The following is a 17,132-nucleotide window of genomic DNA, read 5'->3' on the forward strand; positions in this document are numbered from 1 at the left end:
CCTTTAGTTAACAGATATTAACAATTTAATAATCTCTCATATGTAAAATACATTTATAAAAATATTCCTTCCCTTTTCCTCAGTTCTAATAATGGTTGATAGAGCCGATGTCCCAATCCTGTCATTTTAACAAGGCTAAAAACAACATCCGACTTTATTTTTACGCATACAAAATATAAACGACCATCAACTCTGATCAGCTTTAAGACGCAAAAAGGCTACAAAAAGCGGGAAAAAAACAAAGTAAAATCTACGTGATTCGGGTTTCGTAATACCATCATAACTTTCATTAGGGGGCTCGCAACGAGATTGCCCCATAAATGTGCGAATTTCGATTTTAATACATTTTTATCGACGTATTATGCGATGCTCTCTCTCCGCTCTTTGGATGGAAATGTTTTCCTTGATTTTCCGAGCAACGTTTTTCCTTGCCGAGACGTCGCACCGTGAAAATTGCATAACAGGAAGCTCTCTGATGCTGTAACGTAAATACGGGTCGGGGTGGATTTAATAAAATTTGAGGGTAACTTAAATTTTATGATGTAAAATCTTTAGAGGGGGCATTCAATGATGATCTATGACTCAATTATCAAAAAAAATGATACCTACCTACTAGAATTGCTCATGAAATATTTTGCTTACTACGTCATAATGCATTCAAAATCAGTCGGTTATGACAAATTTATTAAGAAGCTTCTCTTTTGTGCTTTAGAAAATTTCTGATTTTATACAAGTATGTACCTATAGCTGTTCTGAAAAAATACACGTCTTGATGAAATAATTAAGTATTAAAAAACAGCATTAAGGTTTACATATTATAATTTTATATTATTCTAAAGCAGCACCATTACTACCTCAAAAGCGATTTGCAGTTGTAGTGGTATTTTTTACTATAATTGAAACAAATATTGTAGCAAACAATGAGAATATACTTGCGAATTGCCGATGGTGCCACTGTAGAATGATTTACCTATACGAAATGCGAAAAATAATCGTTAAATTCAAGAAATACTGTATGACAATAGCTACAAATCTGACGGTCTCAAATAAAGAGAACCGACTTTACGCATGGGAAGCAAACTTAGTTGGCGTCAGTGGTGAGGCTAGTTAGTCTAGCTAGACTCTTGAGCGTCCGAGCCAGTTTCGAGTATGGAATATGGAGAGACCACAACAAATAATATGGTGAATTCATGAATCTTTGATGGCAAGCCTGCATGTATGATGAAATGCAAGACATCCTAACTGAAATGTAATTACGACTACACGCTACAACCCGATGCAAATGGTGTTGCCTTTGGAAAACGAGATCTAGATCTTGCTCTGTAATAACAATTAGTAAAATAAACTAGTTATCAATATAATTCAAAAGGGTTATCTGTGAGACAAAAACGATGTTTTCATAGAACATAGATTTCATGTCAGAATAAATATAGGCAATTGAAGTGAAAGTCGATAATTTTTGAAAACTGAACATTAACCCCAAACACTGTACAAATATACAGAGGTTATTACAATCGAATTTTGAAGCATTATCACAAGCCGTGTACTGGAAGTTAGAAGGCTGAAACCAATGAGGGTTATATAGCCATTGTAAAAGAAATACTAGCGTCTACCGTCAACCCTAGCAATGATCCTAGAAGACGTACGATATTTTGCAGCTCCGCATAACGACACACAACGGCGCCGGCGACGTCCCGTAAAACGTATAACGGCCGTTCGGGATACACAAAGCCCGCGGAGGCTGTAAGTTCAGGTGCCACGTGAAATACGGTATCGAACGTAACGACACTACGTTGCAAGCGAATCGAAGAAAGCTGCAGCCGTATCGTAAACAAGTGCCGGGAAGATAATTGAAAATTTTAGTTCGTCTTCTGGGAAGGTTATACACAGAATACAGCCTTTCCTGCTCTATTGTATGCGCGAACGTGAAAATAAAAATTCGAAACTCAACACAAGAATTATATCATATGAGTTTGGACTTCTGTGAAAGTTTTTTAAACTAACTAGCAAAAACGCAGATGTGATACATTTGGTACATATAGGTACGAGGGTGGGTCAATAAGTCCTTAGAAAAGCCGACAGGTGGCGCGACTAGTACTGTAAGCGGTTTGTTTTCATGCAGCGGCACTACCGATTCAGTATGCTGCGAAGTTTCAATCAGATTGGTCGGGTTGTTGTGTGTTTCTCGTACATTTAAAAAAAAATTGCTTGTGGAAAATGGAAAAATGGAAAATGGAGAAAATTGGGTTTAGAGCTGTTATTAAACATTTTAATATAAAAGGGTTAACAGCAAAGGAAATAAAAAATGAGTTGGATTTAGTTCACGGCATATCTGCTCCTTCACTTGCAACTATTTATAACTGGTTAAATGAATTTAAACGTGGTCGTACATCAACAAAGGATGAACCACGCTCAGGACGTCCTGTAGAGGTGACTACACCAGAAATGATCAATAAAATCCACGATATGGTGTTAAGTGACCGAAGATTAAAGTTGAGTGAGATAATTGAGGTTACAGGGATCTCAAAAGGTAGCGTCATTTCTATTTTACATGACAAATTGGGCATGAAAAATATTTCTGCAAGATGGGTGCCGCGTTTGCTCACAGTCGACAATAAACGCAATAGGGTGGTGGCCTCTAAAGCCCTGTTGTCGCTCATGCAACGCAATCCGGATGAATTTTTTCGTCGCTTTGTGACTGTAGATGAAACATGGATACACCACTATACTCCCGAGACGAAAGAACAGTCAAAGCAGTGGATTGCGAAGGCAAACCATGTCCAAAGAAGGCGAAAACCGTAAAATTAGCTGGTAAGGTTATGGCTACTGTATTTTGGGATGCACGTGAAATTATTTTCGTTGACTATTTGGAAAAAGGAAAAAAAAACAGGGAATTATTATGCATCTTTATTGGACCAGCTAAAAAACAAAATTGAAGAAAAACGGCCTCATTTAAACAGGAAAAAAATCCTCTTTCATCAGGACAATGCCCGTGTTCACACATGTTTACGATCAATGGCTAAAATTGAAGAATTGAAGTTCGAATTGGTCGACCACCCACCGTATTCGCCAGATTTAGCCCCCAGTGACTTTTTCCTTTTCCCAAACTTAAAAAAATGGCTAAGTGGACAACGTTTTTTTTCAAATGAAGAAGTCATCGATCGGACAAATGCTTATTTTGAGGACCTTCCGAAAACTTATTTTTCTGACGGTTTAAAAAATATTGAGAAACGTCTAACCAAGTGTATTGAGCTCCAAGGAGATTATGTTGAGAAATAAAAAAAAAATACAAAAATAAAAAGTGTTTTAATGCTTTTTTCTAAGGAATTATTGACCCACCCTCGTACTACATACTTTTAAACATTTCAATTTCAATGAGTTAAGTTCACAGAGTAAATTGAATTTGAAGGATTCGAATCGATGATATAACGTATTTATATTATTAAGAGTTCAGAATATTCATATCAAGAATATTTACCAGACATACATAAATAGCATCGAAAGACATGGAAAAACCATAACGTCATCAACCCCACTAAAAAACGTTCGTTGGAACGCTGATATTTTTAATCGCCATATAACTACAGTGTTGAAGGAAGATAAAAGGCGGAGAATACTTAGAATGTCATGGACGGCTACGCGCAAATTTAACTGTGAAGACTTGGCAACAATGAACATTTACTGCCTATCTACTAGGCGCGCGATTTCAAATCTTGGTCTATATTTTTAGAATAGATCGGAAAAACCTGGAGATAATGGTGATCACTGATGACTTCCAAAGGTGGAGGTCACGAGGGCAAGAAGCTTTACAAATAAAGCGACATTGTCAAGAAAGTAGCTAACTTAACAATGTCAACACAGAATTATATCAGATGGAAGTAAACTATTGGCAAAACCGATAATTTTAGTGAAGAGGCAAAATACTTGATAAAAAATAAGCATACGGTTCAAATACATACTTATATCCTTTTTCATGTTATAGGCAGGTACTCACCCTTGTCAGTGCAGTTTTACTTTGATCAACGTTAATATACCTGGGTCGAGTTCCCGCTCACATTCACCAAACAAAATTAATGAAAATTGCTACCAGTACAAAGTATTTCTTAATCAGGAACGAACAAAAATTTGCTGCGGTTTTTAAAGTTTTCCCCATTGGATAGGTTCGGTGATTTAGAGTATTACATTCTAACTTTTGGGTACAAGCACCAGTGACGTGACATTGACAACTTCGCAAGATTTTCATTTCACACTTATAAAATAATGTATTCTTTCCTCTAATAAAGTTTTTTTTTTTTATTATCTTGTCGTTAAATATACCTAGTTATATTTGTTCAGTACAGTGTACACTGTACATGCACTTCTAATACTTAAATTTAAGGAATCAACCTGTCTTTGATACACATAATCGATTATGTTTATTAGAAAATATACGAGAATAAATTAAAAAAAGACAAGGCAGAAGGAATATTTGCGACCGGTTAGTAATAGTTTTACTAATTACCAAAACACATAAACAATGTACATAAACTATACAAGCATGCGCGAAGCTAAGTTTATATATTTAACTTTCCTTAGCAATAAAGTTGAACTACGAGTATCACAAATAATTAAATAATTGTTAACAATAAAAGACACCGCCAATACTCTGATTACATTCTATGTTTCAGTCATTATTCACAGGGAAGACTATCTACACCACTGACAAGGCACATCGCACACAAGAGTATGGGGTGGAGGGAACGAGTGAATTGTAGCAATCGATGGTCAATTAACTTACAAAGCAATAAGTCGAGTCCGCAAAAGCACTGTTTAGGGCATTCGGGCAATGCTACGGAGCAGCAAACGGTCAAAGGGAGCAATTTTCCACACCGAATTGGCCTTTTCGTGTATATAAACGATACGAAACTTACAGTTTTGAACGCCGAAAAGTTGCTTTTGCCCTCAAAGTGATTTCAAATTAAAAGCGCTTCAAACTAAGGGTAGTGAAAATTCGACGTATCGGTTTGACCCTTGTTAAAAGTTATTTGCAATCAATTTGTAAACCGAGAGTCTTTAGTTAATAATGTATACTTCCGTATAGTGAGCGTGTACCTATAGTGAAGCCGATTTCGATTTAAACTAAATAATCATCCGTATATTATGTAGGTATAACCACACGCATCAATATAACTAGTTATTGAAAAATATTTAAAAAAAAAAAAAAAAAGTTAGGATCAGTTTTCGAATCACCATAAAAGTAAATCGATAAAGCAGTAGCATACGGTAACGTTTATCTAAGCCTAAGGGGATCTTGTTCGAGTGATAAATATTTTAACTAATTAAATCGTATTAATTGAACTGGCTTTCCATCATAACAACCCAAACAAAAAAAACTTTGTTTCAGAACCATTAATTAAATCTTGGCCTACGGCCGATGAAATAGTTTCGATGTGTGGTATTACGATGTGATATAAGCAAGAATTAATTATTTAATCATGTTTTAATCCTAATAATTCAATTAATAAAATATTTGACTAGACTAACTCTCTATTTCTCAATTCCCTGCGCCAGATTATCCACTATTCGGTCATATATCTATGAAATAAAATACATAATGGATAACTCGCGGTATTTGGTCAACCCAAAAGTCGGCAAAGACAAGAACTTTCCAGATGAACGGAGAAGAGCGAGCCAAGCCGTAGAGAAGACTGTCAGACGGCCTAAGTATGAGGTGCCGACGATGAAGAAGAAGGTATTGGCTTCAGTATCTACCATTAAAATACAATATGTATACAAATAAAAAACAAGATATTGTGAATGCCGTGTAGCAAACACAGTGTATTCAAAGTATACCTATCCATTGAGTATCTCACACAAGAGCAGTAATGAGGCAATTTGATAGAAACATCGAACGAATAGACAAGTACCTACGCGGCAACGAAAATCAAGTACGACAGATTTATTCCCCAAGAGAAAAACTAGAGAAGAGTTTTCCGGGAAAACCGTGCGCCGCTAATTAGGTTGCCTTGCAGTGCCATTAGGGAAAAAACGCAATCAACGGCCATACATGCACGGAGGAAACTGTGCAGGGAATGTAATGCAATTAATGTTACAGGCAGTAACGTCAAGTGTGCGGACGAGCGACGTCTATTGTAATATATTTTCATTATAAGTTACCAACGTAGTGCCTAATTATTCTGATGAAGTTGACTGATTTCACTTCAGTAGTTTGGTACCTATGATTGGGGATGTCATACCGAAAGAAAACTATATGGGTTTTTATCGGTATCGTATCGATACAGTAGAGCAGGGTTACCTAAACTATGTTCCGCGGAACACCAGTGTTCCGCGACAATTTGGAAAGGTTTTATACACTGCAACACATTTACTATTCTACTAAGTAGAAGTAAAATTAAAATAAATAAAGAATCTACTTCATATTGATAGACGAGTGATAATCAATCTCCACTGATGTTTATGACGTCAAGTATCTAGGTACAGGCGGAGGACCATCTTTTCTCACACGGTGCGCATAGTTTTATATTTAAAAATAATTACTAAATAAATAATGTGTTTTAATAACATTTTTTTTTAAATTTTTACTAGTAGGAATTACCCAACCTAAAAAATAAGCTGTGTTCCGTTAAAATTTCCAGGTTTGCAAAGTGTTCCATTGCAGAAAAAGTTTGGTAAACCCTGCAGTATGGTATGGAAACTCTGAAGTAGTCTTAATATTTCACAGCATGTGGCCACTCAATAATGATATATTACTGGATACTCAATAATGAATAATGATTAAAAATAATGATCGTTACTGGATGCACCTAGTATTTCTGTGAAAGTAAATATTATTTAATGTTACTCCTGCCCGTCGTTATGTTTTAAAAAGTACCTATGCAAATACCCAGTATTCGCAAAACGAAATTTTGTTATCATTAACTATTTCTTTTATTCAACGAATAATTCACAAGATTTAAGAATGTACCATTTTGATTATTGAACATACGTAATTTTGAAAAACACTTTCTGAGAAAATATATTATAACCAATAGAAAAAATCTTTTTGAAAAAAGTAAGCCACCCCGGTAGGGAATCGAACCCTGCATCTCCTGGGTTTACGCCCCGTCCGTCGCATTTACCTCTATGCTACGCAGTCACATACTAATTGCGACAAATTTTAACTATTGGCCTTTTTAATACCTACTTATCAGCGTTCTTCTAAATCAAGCTAACTGATTACAATAACATGATACAAGCTACTTGATACTAGCTTGATGTAGAAGAACGCTGATGAGTAGGTATTAAAAAGGCCAATAGTTAAAAATTGTCGTAATTAGTACGTGACTGCGTAGCATAGAGGTAAATGCGACGGACGGGGCGTAAACCCAGGAGATGCATGGTTCGATTCCCTGCCGGGGTGGCTTACTTTTTTCAAAAAGATTTTTTCTATTGGTTATAATATATTTTCTCAGAAAGTGTTTTTCAAAATTATGTGTGAAATTTTGTTAGTTTTTATCGGTTACCTGTGGTCACCGGACACACGGCTGTTTGCATTATAAGCTATGTTTTAATTTGATAACAATACGCTTTTTAAACATTCCCTTATCCGTTATATATTAGATATATAATGTATTAAGTAATGTTTGAAAAAGTTATTATAATATTGTGTTTGTAAAGATTGGTAAATAATAAATTAGTACCTACCTAGGTATGTTTCGTAATTTTATTAAAGCTTTGATAGCGAAACTAATGTTATTATAACACTTATAACGTACATACGTATCTACCCTTAAATATTATATACCCTTTTCACCATTCCCGATTCTTATTTGAAATCTGTGCGGAGAATATTTTTTGCTCGATTTTCACATTCGATTAAAAAGCTACTCCGAAAGCTTCCAATCCAATTGAACAGGATAATCATTCCGATCCCCTTTTTAATCATTTTTTTTTGTGTAATGAAAAACGCTGATGAGTTTTTTACGTTTTGTTTTTATTTGCTTAATAATAATTTATTTCCCAGCGGATTTTTCTGCAAGTTATGTTATCTGTGTACATAAGTAATTTGATTTAAAAACGTTTAAAAGTCAGCATAAGTAAAATATAAATATATTGTGTTATTATTATACAGGCCGTATAAAGGCTCCTGAGCTATTTCACATTTTGTAAATAATTGTTATAAAATAAAGCATACACTTGCGATTTTAAATTATATATTTTCAACAAAAAAGGATTACATTCATGAATTTGGTGTATATTTATGAGGGTTTAATTTATGATTATTTATAGCAATATTATATGACGTCTTGGCATATATATATTATCTGTCAATATTTTCAACATTACATTATACGTCAGTAATCATCATTATTACAACAAATAAGGACTTTTAATTAGATTCATCCTCAAATCTCGAGTTTAGATATTTTCTTCATAGGAATTTACCATTGTGTCTTGTAAAATATAAGTATAATTTTATTGCGGCGAATACCAAGTGATATAGTGTGCATTTATCACACTAATGCAGCGCACTTGCCTTCTGTCAAATGTTCATAGCACACGTAGCATCGAAATAATATTTAGACATGACGCTCATTATAAACAAAATGCATCATCGCATCGATCGACCGAGACACGGCACGGTTGCGTGAAAACGAAATAATCAAAGAAAATTCGCAAAACGCGTGATTATATTAATTCGATAATAATAATATGAAACAAAAAATAAACTAGTATGCATGTAAATATATACATACAACCGGCATTTTGTTACTTGGCCAAATGCAATCTGTAATAATTTACATTGCCATTTTTTAAAGTATCTACGGTATTCACCAAGCTCACCTAATAGATATTTTTTGGTTTACTTTTAATTTATTGGTAGCACGACCAACACAACATCAGCCACGACAATATTTGATGTGAGTCGTCGAACCTGCGAGTCAGTTGGTAGACCTTAGCGATGGTGCCCACAGACGCGTCGGGCGCGCGAAGTCGGCGAATGCAGTGTTTATTCATAACCATAATCACACGTCTCTTCCCGCGCATTACCCTTCACCTATGTAATATGTGGCCCAAGCAGCACAAAATAAATATTATTACAGCGCCTCTCATAACAAAGCAATAAAAATTTTATATTATTTCGGGCTTGTAATTAAAATTTACGACGTCATTCTTCAACCAGCGATAAACTGAACACGCAATAAAATAAAACAATGACTTCTCTGTAATTAAATAATTGCTTTCCGCCCGTCGATCGACAATGCCTCGCGCAGCGTGTTTTTACTCACTGTGGTTAATGAATGGACTCCATTGTATTTTATTTCATTCGTATCGCCGAGAAGCGGTGATTCGCGAAAAAACGATGATTCATGCGGCGCGCGCGTATAATGCGTCGCCATATCCAGTGGGCGCTGGCGTATTTGATTACGTTGTATTTTCAATGATTTATGCGCCACTTGTAGAAATTTTGCGCGAGTGCGGCTCCTGACGCGTTCTGTGGGCACCATCGCTTAGGTTATGAGATGGAATAAGGAACAGGCAGGGTAGGTTAGTTTGACTCCTAAATGAATAACTCAGAATTTGGTGCGTGAATGAAATGAACCCTGGTTTTATTATCTCCTTCCAAATGAATATTAATTTAATTATTACAGATAAGTTTACAGATTATAATTTAGATGGGTGAAATCACGATTATGCGTTCTGATGGATTACGAAAGTCGACCGGGCGAAGCGCAACGATAACCTTACGGCTAACTCTTTGATGACTGAATGACCATGTTGCTTTCTTCTACTGAGTGTTTTATAGTGATTCGACACAATAGAAAATGCTGCTATCCGCTACTTGAATATTTTTGATAATCATGCTTATGAGTTATATTATGCAATGCATATTTCGTTTCATAAATTATAAACAATTGATTTTAATTTGAACAATTATTCAGTTTTTAATAATTGAGCAAGATTGATTTTATAGAAAAAACTTTTGTGCATATCACATAGCATTATTTCTTAATTTGCGATATTATTGATTAATAGAATTAATATATTATTTTGCTAAATTAGTTTTCTGTTGAAATTTGATTGACTCACATAAATTGCTTGTTTTTCAATTTTAACAATATTATGTTGCAAGATACATTGTAGTTATAAATTAATGGTTTCATGCCAAGTCATGCTGGATGGTATGGTATTGACCTCTACAAACCTTTTAGAAGTTTTATTGTTATGTTATTATGCTCAATAATTTGGCAGCACACTAGGAAGACACTCGGGGTAAATCGGTTGAAGCACATTTATTAAAACACAAAATGATAGGTACACATCAGCAATATGGATGTACACTATTCAAGATGTTTTCAACTGAGCTCATTTAGCACGAGACATGGCGCGAGTCGAAAGCAAACTTCGCAGACACTTCCATCGAGAGTTGTAAAACTATTTGAGCCGAGAGCGAGTGCTGTTTATCGCGCCCATGTTTTCGCGAGTGTTCGCTGTGTAAAGGAAATCCTGCAGGCGCTCGTTCCTTATCTCGCAGGATGTCTGTTAGTTGCCCCGATATTAGGATCTAATAGAATAATACCTGCCTGCTGCAAATGTTTCCCGCTATTGTGGATAAAACACGTATCTTCTTTTGACAATTTAGCGATAGTAGCTGTTGATTTTATGTGAGTCTCTCCTGAGTGTTAAATTTCCTATCGACAGATCTATTCTGCATAATACAATATCACCTTTTGATATATTTCTGGATCTAAGATAACCCCATTGTAATACGGATATAATTTTTGTTAAATACGGTGATCTAGCTAGATTAACTGTACACCACAGCTTTAAGGGAATCTATAATTGATACCCATGTTTGACCCTTCGTGCATGGTCGCGCCTGCTTTGTGCGAAGTTGTTGAAAATATTTTGCGTAATAACATTTTATTTTTATTTTTATTAATAACCATGTCCGTTTTTCCATACAAGGTGGTTGTTAGTAATTTTGAACAAACACCCAGGCGTTGAGAAAATCATATAAATATTGTGTCCTCAAAGGGTATCGAACCCAGAGCTCCCGGATGGAAGGCCAGCGCATTACGCACTGCACCACGAGAGCCGCCCGTAATGACAGATTACGGGCTTACCTAAATGACGCCGCGGGCAGAGACGATGTTATCAACAAAAGTTATATTTGACGTTTCATAACCCCGAGATATGTACTTAACTACCGGAATACCATATCAAATCATTGATCACAATATTTGATGATTTGGAATTGGAATTGATCTACAGAGCGATTCATGAACGATTCGATGAATGCACTGTACGTACCAATAACAGCCAAGGGTACGCGGTGTCCATAATAATAGTTAACTTTAAAACCTGGAGCGTATTAAGTTAATTTTTCATTTTCTCGAGGTGTAGAACTAACGTGACATTGGTATGGTCGATTCAGAGGGTAATATTGATACAAAGCTAGCTTCATATATTACAATTATATGAAGGTGAGATATTGTGTGGATTTTGAATATTTTATGCAGTTTAGATTAATATGTATAGGATATCGACCGCATTTGGATTGATTAGCAAATTTATCGAGCGAGTCTCAGGTCACCCCGATAAGTACGTTCCGGCGCCCAATTTATGTTTAATTAATCATAATTTACTTGAAAGGTAAAATTATTGTCACTACAGAAGTGAGGACAGCTGGCGATGATATTTACTAATCGTCTAATATCCCTTACGGTAATTAATTATAGCGTTAACACCATTCAAACTATACCAATCTACCAAACGCCTGTATATGAAAGCCCGTGAATTAGCTGTGCCGATAATTGAAGTAATATTTCAATAAATTACTAGACACAGTCGGCGATACGATGAGATAAATATAAAGATTGATTACCTTATGTCAGTGATTAATCTTCCATTTGTATACATAGGCTATTACTGCTATTAGCTGGAGACCTGAAAGAGAAAAGAAAGAATATTATTATTGTATGATGGCACAAAAGATAGTAACGGTCACGGTTATAAGTTGTAATATTGAAAGTATTCAAAATATTAATTGCTACTATTGAAATAAATTGTATTGTTTTTAATTTCCAATACGTGTTTGTTTGTAAATTTACATAATTTAGAAATATTGGTCTTTGTCATGATTATAATAATGTGATACACTAGCATGTACAACGTACATAATGAAATTGATGAATATAGTAAATGGTTTGTGGTCAATATAACGAAATAATTAACAGACAAATCTTTAAAATTAATTAATGATACCTATGCGTGACCAAAACGTCACTTTATTAAGAGCATACTTTAGTGAAACGGCAAATAATTTTCCACTATAGGTGCGACGAAATTTTGGACTGGCTGGCAATCAGAGAGCGAAAATCGAGCTGTGAACACGTCAATTTGATTTGTGATGGCGACGGGAGAATTAATTCTTAAATCGTGTAAAGATGACTAAAAAACGTTACCCATTTACTTGAAAAAGAAAACATGTCAATGAATATATTAGAATTATTAGTAATAGAACAATAAACATAACATTAAATGGACGCATGTTGACTTTTTATGAATAATTATGTTTTGTTCTGCACGCGTCATTTGCACAATCTGCGCGTCGCGTAGTCACGATCGTTTTAGACCGTGCCCCAGCTGAAGTATAGCCTTAATAAATTCAATCTGTGTCTCAATTCAATCTCAGTATTATTTCGTATATCATAAACCAATGTATGTAAAGGGAAATGAAACAACAAACACATATGGTACCTCAGCCTGATGATGGCATTCTAATGACGGGGTTATATTTATAACTGCATCATTATCGTATTGCTTAAAATGATCAAAAATTTATAAGATACCTTTCTAAAATAACTTACTACATAATGTAGGTATTAATTATTTTAAAAAGTTATAGGTGCATATTTTTGATCTTTATAAAATATAATGAACTTATTTTTTGTACTTGTCATTTTGCCGTTTCTTCTCGTAAATTTGATTCGTTGCTTGGATTCTGACAAGTGTCAGCGAGGCTAAATTGAATTTCCTCGAAGCCGAAAACAACATTTTCATCTATTGTTATGTACTCGAATCTATTATTCGCGCTGGATACGGTAATAAGGGTCTATGAGGTTTAAATACTTATGCATACCATATACAGTACAAGGTGACAAATCCTTACTATCTTAATTGGCGCGAAAATGCGGCTGCGTCGCTGATTCATTAAATTGGACGATGCACATGGATAACAAACATTCATTTCTATAATACAATTAATTATACTTTTAATCGAGTATTTAATTGAAAAAATAATGATCAAAATACAATAATATCCCAACAATATTTAAAAAAGGATGCTCTATTCTTCTACAGCGTGGGGAATTTAAACATTTAAACATTTACAGGTTCCTAGGACGTGTGTGTTTTTTGAATATTTCATAATAATAATACATAAATAAATTTGCATTATTCTTTGTAGCACTACAAAAAACGTAAAACAATCACATAAACAAACACTCAGACTTTGAGAAAATCACATAAATGTATTGTGACTTCATCTGGAAACGAACCCGGAGCCCCCGGACGAGGACCCAGTGCTTTACGCGTTGGAGTACGACAGCCACCCCCGCCCCGATAGTAAATATTTATTAAGCATTATAATATTGTATCAAGTAGAGATTTGTTTAACAACTCCGTAGAAATACACAATAATAAAAAAAATTAAGAATTAGCATAGGAAGTAGGTACTGCGGGAAAGAAAATTTTAAAGCGAATGACATTTGCCATCTGGAAAAGGCATCTGAAAACATCATAATAGCATCACACTGCAGATTATAGTGTCATTATAATAAAGTAAAACACGAATAAATCGAATTAATAAATTTAAGAAAGATATCTATTTCTTATTGATAAGAGTTAATCTTGCTTCTTCGTTGGTAATTGATGACTGAGGATCGTCGTGACCGGTATGATTTGACCGTCGGACGGACGTCTCCACTCCTTGGCTTCATCTCTCTCTGCACTCACCGACATGCAGAAAATGTACCTATTAGTCGAAACAACCTGATGATACCCTTGATTTGGTCAGTACATCTGGATAGAGCTTTATCGTCCTAACCTCTTTTCTAGCTTGGCATAATTCCTACGGGATATAAGACCAAAAAATTGAGCCTGGCGCAGGAAAACTGAAGTGAGTCGAATTTGGCGTTCGTTGCTGTTCATTTATTGAGTTGGCCATCCACGAGACAATTAGTATCCGCATCTCAGTGGAGGTAGGCTCTGGCATAAATACTGCACATTAAACTTTTTAAGTCATACCTACGTTTGTGTTTTTATTGAACGAAGACTACAATTTTCAGGTGGAGTTGGTTAGTTTTTAAAAATCAATTTAACCCTGCCTAAACTAAACCATAATAGTTTTGGTATATTTTGGACGATCCGAAAAAATTATGCACACTTTTTTATGCATGCTTATTTGTTTTCGTTGAAATATATTACCTATATATTTTTAATTCATTAAGCCCTGCCTAAACAAAAATATTATTCTACCTATAAAATATCCAAAATTATGTATGATTTAATGGCATAATTTTAGCTATTTTATAGATAGACGACACTTTTTTTTATTATTACATATTATTATGGTTTGGTCTTCGCAGGATTTAATTTAATTTTATGAACTAACCATCACCATCTGTAAATTGTAGTATTATTTTAATGAAAACAAATACGTATGACTGACATAGTTTAGTGTGCACTATTTATGGCGGATCGTAACAGTCTACCTCCACCCGTCGCCACTGCCGCCTCTAGAACCACAATGCGTATTATAGTCGGTTTGGTAATGTTTTCATTTAATAAAATAATGAAATTGATGACTGTTAAAATCTGGTAATTGAACCATATATTTAATACCCCTGCTAGAGGTTTGAATACACTTAACAGGCACTATAATACGAGGTTTTATAGAGTGGTTGTAGGCCCACGAATATGAACACATGTTTATTTCGCTTAAACCTAGTCATTCCAACCACTGCGCGCGGAGCATGCGGCAAAGCGATTCATATTCCTTGACAGATTTCACTCGCGCGCTGAATAATTGAATTAACGCGGCGCACAGAATCGCGAATCAGGATTAACGCGGTAAAGAGAATAACATAACATGTGATAGCGCTAACTCAATTGGCGGCGTTAAAACTTTAATCCAACGTAGGATTGAGGTTATTAGCAAGATTATGTTGATACAAGTTTATTATAGGTACACGAGAATCTTGAATTGAATTCATAAATTAATAAGGCATAGATAGGTATAGAGGACATCTCACAAGATACTAATAATAAATTCAGTAGGTAGATACCTACAATTAAATTCAGAATAGGTAGGTACTATATAAACAGTCCTTTTGCCAAATTAATTTACCTGAGCTAAATTGATATTAATGAGACATTAGAAGATATTAATTCCCCGTTTACAAGTGCATGTATTGCATGCATCGCGGCTATAACAATAAAATACACGTATAAACACGTATTATCTATCGTGCAAGTTGCAAGATTGCATGCATCGATCAAAAAAGTTCAGAATCTGCCGGGAAAAAATATGAACTACACGGTGCAGAGCATTTTGACGTTTATCAATTTTCACAACCTATTAAATAGCACCCACCATGCAATGACAGCAACATTTAAAGAATGAAATTGGCAAGACAGTCAGCAATTTTACGTGTAAACTGTTATTATCGCTATAGTTGAATTTTCACACTCTGCCACTGTTGCCAGTGAACATATTCACGTGTACAGGCGCTAACATTAGAATTACGTGCATTGTAAAAATATGCATGACCTAATAAGGACATTCCAACTTATCTAGCCCGACAATAACTATTTTTTTTATCAAAATGTCACTTCCGACGTTTTATTTTAACAACCTCGAATAATTATACTCGCTGGTACATGTTGGACATAGCGTGAAAGGATCAGAAGCTGAATAAATATTTTTTTTATAGTACCGAATGTAATACTTTATTCCTCAACGAGTGAATGATAAATAAATCAACAAATACCGCCAGCAGCCAAAATATATATTTTCGACGAATTGGCTGAGTAGATAGAAGGGCAGAATGATTTAAGGGTAGCTTTTCATCGATCTCTTATGTATTGAACACTTTTTGTAAACTAACTAGTATATTATAATAAGGTAGTCGACTAACATTTATGAGGGAAATTTTTGTACTTACCTATACTAATGTAAGTAGAATTAATGTCGCAATAAATTTTAGTCTTCGTAAATATTTAAACAGACTGTCAGATGTCAGGAGGAATACTTTCCACTTTATTTGTAAGTACTTGACAATGTTCAAACTCGAACGTATATATTCTGAAAGAAATTGCATATGTAATAATAGAAGATAAATAAGTTTGTACGAAAATCCAACAAGGCATTAAATTAACTCGACGATAATTTGTTTTACAGTTTATGTACACAAAGGAAGATTATTATTTATTTACTGAAGTTATAATTTTATCTCATGCCTGAGTCACACATATAACCTTTTGCTGAATGTGGAATTAACGCAAAGCCAATTGGCAGATACATACCGCTTTTCATATTATTATTATTATATAACAAATATTAACATAATATTTTCATTCCTTCAGTATCAAAAGGTTGTATGTAACATGTTTAGATTCATCAGTGACATACGATTATATTAATATGTCGTATACAGAAACATTTTACCACTTTATCTGACACCCGTAAACATAGGAGCTTATTACGTTTACAGTTTAGTAAAAGTTATAATTTATAAGAGTTAAGTTTTGAGAACTTGATAACTTGAAACGACGATTTTATCAAAATTACGTTATAATCATATTATAATTACTCTTATATAGTTCTTTCTTTTAGCTATTAGGATCGGACATGGTCATGGCCTAAATAGGTAGCATGTTAATATTACCTACAATAAACAGACACTATCAGTGAATACCTAAGAAAGAAGACTGGTTTTTAAAGTAATTATACTTTTAGCCAAATACTGTTATTTATTAACTACCTTATGGTCCTAGTAACAATCATTTTTTATTCTTTGCATAAATCTTTTTTTTGTCTATGTCCAATCTTAAAAGGACCATATTATGCGCCTCCACAGTGTGGA

The 17,132-nt window shown here is 34.5% G+C and overlaps 1 protein-coding gene across 1 annotated transcript in view; it reads right to left on the reverse strand.

Annotated features, from left to right (window-relative positions):
• Tl (toll like receptor) overlaps nt 1–17,132 on the reverse strand; it is a 407,432-nt gene that overhangs the window by 110,940 nt on the left and 279,360 nt on the right. Inside the window, exon 6 of the mRNA XM_085945120.1 lies at nt 11,870–11,931. The gene's annotated coding sequence lies outside the window, so the exon portion shown is untranslated. The remainder of the gene's footprint in view (nt 1–11,869; nt 11,932–17,132) is intronic.

The sequence above is a fragment of the Rhyacophila brunnea genome, unplaced genomic scaffold (genome assembly GCF_057557595.1).
Source record: "Rhyacophila brunnea isolate RB1 unplaced genomic scaffold, BYU_Rbru_1.0 scaffold_18, whole genome shotgun sequence".
NCBI lineage: Eukaryota > Metazoa > Arthropoda > Insecta > Trichoptera > Rhyacophilidae > Rhyacophila > Rhyacophila brunnea.